The following is a 6,096-nucleotide window of genomic DNA, read 5'->3' on the forward strand; positions in this document are numbered from 1 at the left end:
CTCCAACCCCCTCTGCCATCGAGGCCGAGAGCTCGGCTCCGCCGGCCATGTCGCCGCCGTGGCCACAGGCGCGTAGGCTCGAATCTGAGCACGCCTTCGTCTTCCACACGCTCCCAGGAGCCCGTAGCACCATTCCACGCGCCTCGCCGTGCCCCGCAGCCTCGGTTTCGGCCTCGCCCGAACTCCGGCGGCCGCCAAGGTCGTCGCCGGCGATGTTTCCGGCCACCCTAGCTCCACCCACTGCCACCACTCGATGCAGTCTGCTCCCAGCTATGCGTAGATGCCCTCCGCCGTCGTTTTGGTTGCCGGAGCACGAAACCCGCAGCCCTCCGCCGCGTCTGGCCTCGCCGGCGGCTAAACGCCGGCGAGTTTGACTCAGTTTGACCCCTGTGTGGGCCCAGGTAGACCCCCCTGAGTCTATGACAGGTGGGGCCGGTCTGCTAATTAGTTTAGGATTAGTTTTAACTAAGTTTAATTAGTTCAGTCACTGACATGTGGGCCCAGGCCCCACTGACAGCTAATTAGTGTTAATATAATTTTGTTAACTAGTTGTGACACTGACAGAGAGGGCCCACCAGTCAGGTTTGACCTGGCCGACCCAGTTGACCCACTGACGTCACATCTATGTCATGCTGACGCATTAATTCAATTACTGGATTTATTCTTTAATAGGAAATTCCAGAAAATAGTCAAAACTTCTAAAAATCATAGAAAATCAACCATAGCTCCAAATGCAAAGATTTATATATGAAAAATGATCAGAAAAATTCAATCTATCCATCTGTAATGGTTTCATGCATGACAAAACAAGTTAACCTTGCTGTTTAAGCAGAATAAGGTGATGCTCTAATAAGGCCATGTTTAATGAGCTAATATTTGAATCTTTGATTCAAATGAGTTCATCCCCTTCTGTTTTAGCTTGCATTAGGCCAAGACACTTTCATCTTGCCATGTCATAGCATGCATCTCATTGTTGCATATTGCCATGTGTTGATTATGCTTCGGTGTGTCTTTCGTGGTAGGTTCTGCCTCCGAGGATAACCTCGAGTATCCGTCTGAAGGGCAGTACCCTACTACCACTACAACAGGCAAGCAACCCATGGATTATTCCGATACAAACCCATGTTCTCGCTTCTGCTCTTGTTTACTGCATTAAGACAACGCGATTCAAACTGCTGTGTGCTACGGTAGTTGAACCCTTATCCTCTGCATGACCTGTCATTGCCACAGTAACTAGATGAAACCCACTAGCATGTGTAGGAGTTGATTGAGCCATGTATGTGATTCCTACCTTGCTATGCCTGCTATGCTTAGGGTTGTGTCAGGTCTGGTTCATCTGGGTGATGGGCTAGAGTGAAATGATTATGTCGGTAACGTGAGGGAAGTGTGAACATGTTTTGGTAAAGGTATCGATGAGAGGCCGTGTAGGAGTACATGGTGGGTTGTTTCATTGAGGTCGTCCCTAAGAACTGAGATCTGTATGTGTGATTTAAGATTCAGCTACTACCATGCATTGGGATCCTTAATTGACCCTCTCGGCTTCTTAATACCCTAGTACTCTGTCCAGGAGTTGCAAATAGTTTCTGGTGTTTGTAGGTTATGTGTTGGCGGCCGCGCGTAGCGCTGACCCTAGGGGTGGGCTATGTTGCGGTAGATACACCGTGGCACGGTGTACCGAGTCACCCGTTTGGTGTCTCGGGAACCCTGTTCACATCGTTTGGGGCCGTAAGTGGAAACCTCGGCCGGACTCCCTGCGGATGGAACCTGGATAGGCGATAAACCTGGACTAGATACTTAAGTGTTTTAGGTAGGCCGTGGCCGACACCCTCGCTGGGCTTCCGCTTGAAGGTTGCCGAGTACATGTCGTGTAAACGGCGGTAAGTGGTGAAAGCGTGTATGAAGAAGTACACCCCTGCAGGGTATAAAACTATTCGAATAGCCGCGTCCGCGGTAAAGGACTACTTGGTTGCCTATACAGTTCATAGACAAGTTAATGGATACTACTGAAAGACTCAAGATAAGTGTGAGTACCGAGGATGGCCCTCTCGTAGGATGACGAGAGAGGAACCCTGGTGGAGTATTGTGTTGGTGAGTAGTGGACTCGTGTGCGAAAACTATTTTACTAGTGGAGTACCGTAGGATAGCTTAGCCAAGAGTCAAAGCTGGCTTGCTGCAATAACCCCACCACCCTCTTGAGAATGAGCATGTATATTAGGTTCTATGTAAGACTTGCTGAGTACCTTTGTACTCATGTTTGCTTAATTACTGTTTTCAGACGACAACACCGCCCCCTCCGATGGGTTCTACGTAGACCTTGACGTCGACGAGTGACTAGCCACCCAGGTGGTGATCCTGGCCATGGAGGGCCCTATGTAGATAGACAGGCTTCAAGAAGCCTTCTTTCTTTCTAGTGTCTGTACTCAGACTAGTTGCTTCCGCATGTGCTTGTATGATTGTATGACTTGAGTGTCAGGTCATGTGACCCCTATCTGTATGAACTTGTTATGTATGGCTCTCTGGAGCCTTTAAATAAAGTACTTGAGTTGTAGAGTTTTGTTGTGATGCCATGTTGTATGTACTCATATCGGGCATATTGTGTGTATGATTGAAATGCTTGGTATGAGTGGGATCCGACAATCTAGTTGTTTATCCTTGGCAGCCTTTCTTATGGGGGAATGTAGTCTAGTGTTCCTCGAACCATAGTAGTCCGCTACAGCCCGGTTCACCGGAGTCCTGCTAGCCCAGCACTACTGCTCAGGACACTTGACTGGCCGGCATGTGTTTCACGTCGTTCCTATGTCTGTCCCTTCGGGGAAATGTCACGCGGTGACATCCGGAGTCCTGCCTAGCCTGCTATAGCCCGGGTTCCCCGGAGTCCTGTTAGCCCAGTGCTACAGCCCGGAATCACTCACTGATGACCGACATGCTCGATGTGATACATGTATGCCTGTCTCCATAGGTCTGTGCCGCTTTGGGTTCACGACTAGCCATGTCGGCCCGGGTTCTCTGTCATATGGATGCTAGTGAAACTATCATATACGTGAGCCAAAAGGCGCAAACGGTCCCGGGCCACGGTAAGGCGACACCCGTGGGATACCGCGCGTGAGGCCGCAAAGTGATATGAGGTGTTACCGTCTAGATCGATGTGGCTTGGAATCGGGGTCCTGACACTCCTACTATTAATTCATTAACAAAAGGTATTAGTTACAAAGTATTTACAAAGCCTGAGGTAGGATTATGCTAAGGTTGCATCCCAATGGAAGTTTAGAATTAGAGTACGAGGTAGGATGAAAACCCTTCTAAGAAGGCAGATTTCTTAGGGTCTACCCTAAATCTCAAGATCTCAAGGTCAGCCCTGAACATTCCGAGCCAGTCAAAATGAGAGGCTTGTGCACCATCAAAGAGCACCTTATTGCGTTGCTTCCTGATATTCCAAGCTTCCAGGATGGTTATTTCTTTGAATAAGGGCTTCTGCCAGGCAAGACCGGCTTCTTCAAACATTTGATGTGTACCCAAATGTGTGTTCCATTGCATTCCAATAATGTTCCAGCATGTTGTGGCGAAGGAGCATTCATAGAAGAGGTGCTTATTTGTTTCCAATATTGCATTGTTGCATATGAGACAAGAGTTGTCTTCCACACTACCTCCTTTGCCTACCTGACTCATTTTGCGAACATCACCAACTCGCTCATGAAACCGGCAGTCTGAAAGATTTGGGCTCCATCACCTCATCACTCAAGATCGAGTTTGGACTTAGGATAGACTTCACCAGAGAGGTTGGTGAAATTCTGGGCTATGTCAATTGTGCAAAACGGAGCCAGAAATGGTGGTGCATGTTTTATTAAAGTGTAGATACACTAGGCACATTTGGCACGAGGTTAGAAGATTGATGGGGCTACAACACATGAACGTTGACAATTGGAACAACTTCAACTCCGTTAAATATTGGTGGCACTCAGTGATCAATGTCAACAGCAACACGAGAAAGGGTTTGTCTTTAAAAAAACATCAACCACTTTATTAATTAAAAATAATGGTTACATCGTCTATAAGTAGGGATACAATATTTCCCATAGGCTCCTCAATCCAATCCCTCATCACGGAATATTTTGCTAGTCGAGCCAACTCATGTTCTACCTTGTTCGCTTCCATATTACAATGTTCAAAACTAGTAAGAGGAAAATCACAAGCTATAAAAAATCAGTCATCAAAAATTGCCGCCGCCGCTCCTGCAGAGTGTCCTCCGTTCTTCATTGTGTCAAGGACTTCCATATTGTCAGAGTTGATAACAAGATGATTGCAACCCGCCTTCTGTGCTAGCGATAAGCCAAACCTAAGTGCTAATGCTTACGCTGTCAGGACATCAACACAACAATCAATCTTCCAATTTCCACCTACAATGAAGTTTCCTTTGTCATCCCTGAGGACAACCCCCGCTGTGCCCTTTAGTAGATCATGATCGAAGGCAACATCCACATTCAATTTAACAAAGCCCATAGGAGGTCTACTCCACCCTCCAATCTTCCTATTTGCATTAGGGGAATGGGAATTTGCAAAATTTGCCGTTATAGCACGAATTTCCATCAGGGTTTGACATACCTTTTGAGACTTTCCCTCATGAACAAGTTTACGTCTATTCCACCATAAATACCACGCGGTTACAGTAATCAGCTCCCGTGCGTTCTGTGAATCCGATACAAAAAATTCTTGTTCTGGCATGAGGAGTAATGATTCGAGGACTGTCTCCCCTGCACGTTCAACAACACAAGCTTTTTTAACCGCTCCATACATCCCCAACTTTTCCCACACTTCTGTTGCCTTCTGACATAGAAATAACACATACTTGCTATCCTCTGGCCCATTCGAACATGCTGGGCAATTGGGTGAAATTTTTATGTGTCTATTGGCCAGGGTAATATCACACGGTAGTGTCCCATGCAATGTGCGCCTGATAAAAAATTCACCTTTGCCGGACAAACTAATTTCCAAATCTTACCTCAAATAGGATTGACCCTACTTCTACCCATACCATTTGTGTATTCCAGTTTCTTTCCATGTTGTTTACTCCACTCCTCCAAATAATTAAGCAGATCGTACAGTGAACAAATTGTTTTTAGTATAGCTCCAGGCAATGAAGTCCTGCATATTATGCATAAGAAAGAATTTGTCTTCGCTTGTCATGCTTGTATAATGGGAGATCTGGTGTGAGAGAAACACCCGGGTTTTTAGAAAGGTTTCGTCGATGCTACGCTCCATCGAGATCAAATCAAGACGGAGGCCACGCTCAAGGGAAGAGCAGGGGCAAAACACTTAGGATCTTTGATGCCATGAGAGTTTTTTTAATATATATCCTTGACCACATTTAAGCGTTTGTGTCTTGGGTTTTTACCCTTGTTTCTAAACTCTTCTTAATTAATAAGATGAGGCAAAGTTTTTGACTCTATTTCAAAAAAAAAATTCAACAATGTGAATGCTGCTGGGTCAATGATACATTGAAGCAAACTCGAACCTCGGTTCATAAAGTTCACATGCTGATTTAGATTCAAACCTTGAATGACTACATTTGTTTTTCAAAATGGTGGATGAACAAGAATATTCATTTTCTTCTTCTCGTTTATTATCACGTATCCGATTGTACGTATATACTCTCGCGTTAGGCGTTACAGTCGCCACCAGTACAAGCCTGTAGAGCCCGCAAAAAAAAAAGTACAAGCCTGTAGAAACACAGGACCAGCGCGCCTGATAGTGGCGGACCCAGGTTAGGCTATGTACGGAGTACATAATGCACGTAGCGTGACACCCGTTAAACTGATCGATGGACACCGGCTGCCGGCTGGAAGCCAGCGACGACGCGATGGGCCCAAATCAGCTACGTGGTCACACACTCGCGCATGATTGATCCATCAGATGTGTTTGGGCCTTGGCTGATTCGGATATGGTAGAGCACATGGTGCATACAAATGAGAGCCACGCCAGGAACTGGCTGTTTTCTCTCAAAGCGTCATTGTCACATGTGGAATTCCTGCAAATGACAGTCACTACACGTGGAAACGGATCGGATGTGGATCGGATAGTGCTCTTACCACTTCCATTTTC

This window comes from Triticum urartu, chromosome 5, assembly GCF_003073215.2.
Source record: "Triticum urartu cultivar G1812 chromosome 5, Tu2.1, whole genome shotgun sequence".
Taxonomy (NCBI): domain Eukaryota; kingdom Viridiplantae; phylum Streptophyta; class Magnoliopsida; order Poales; family Poaceae; genus Triticum; species Triticum urartu.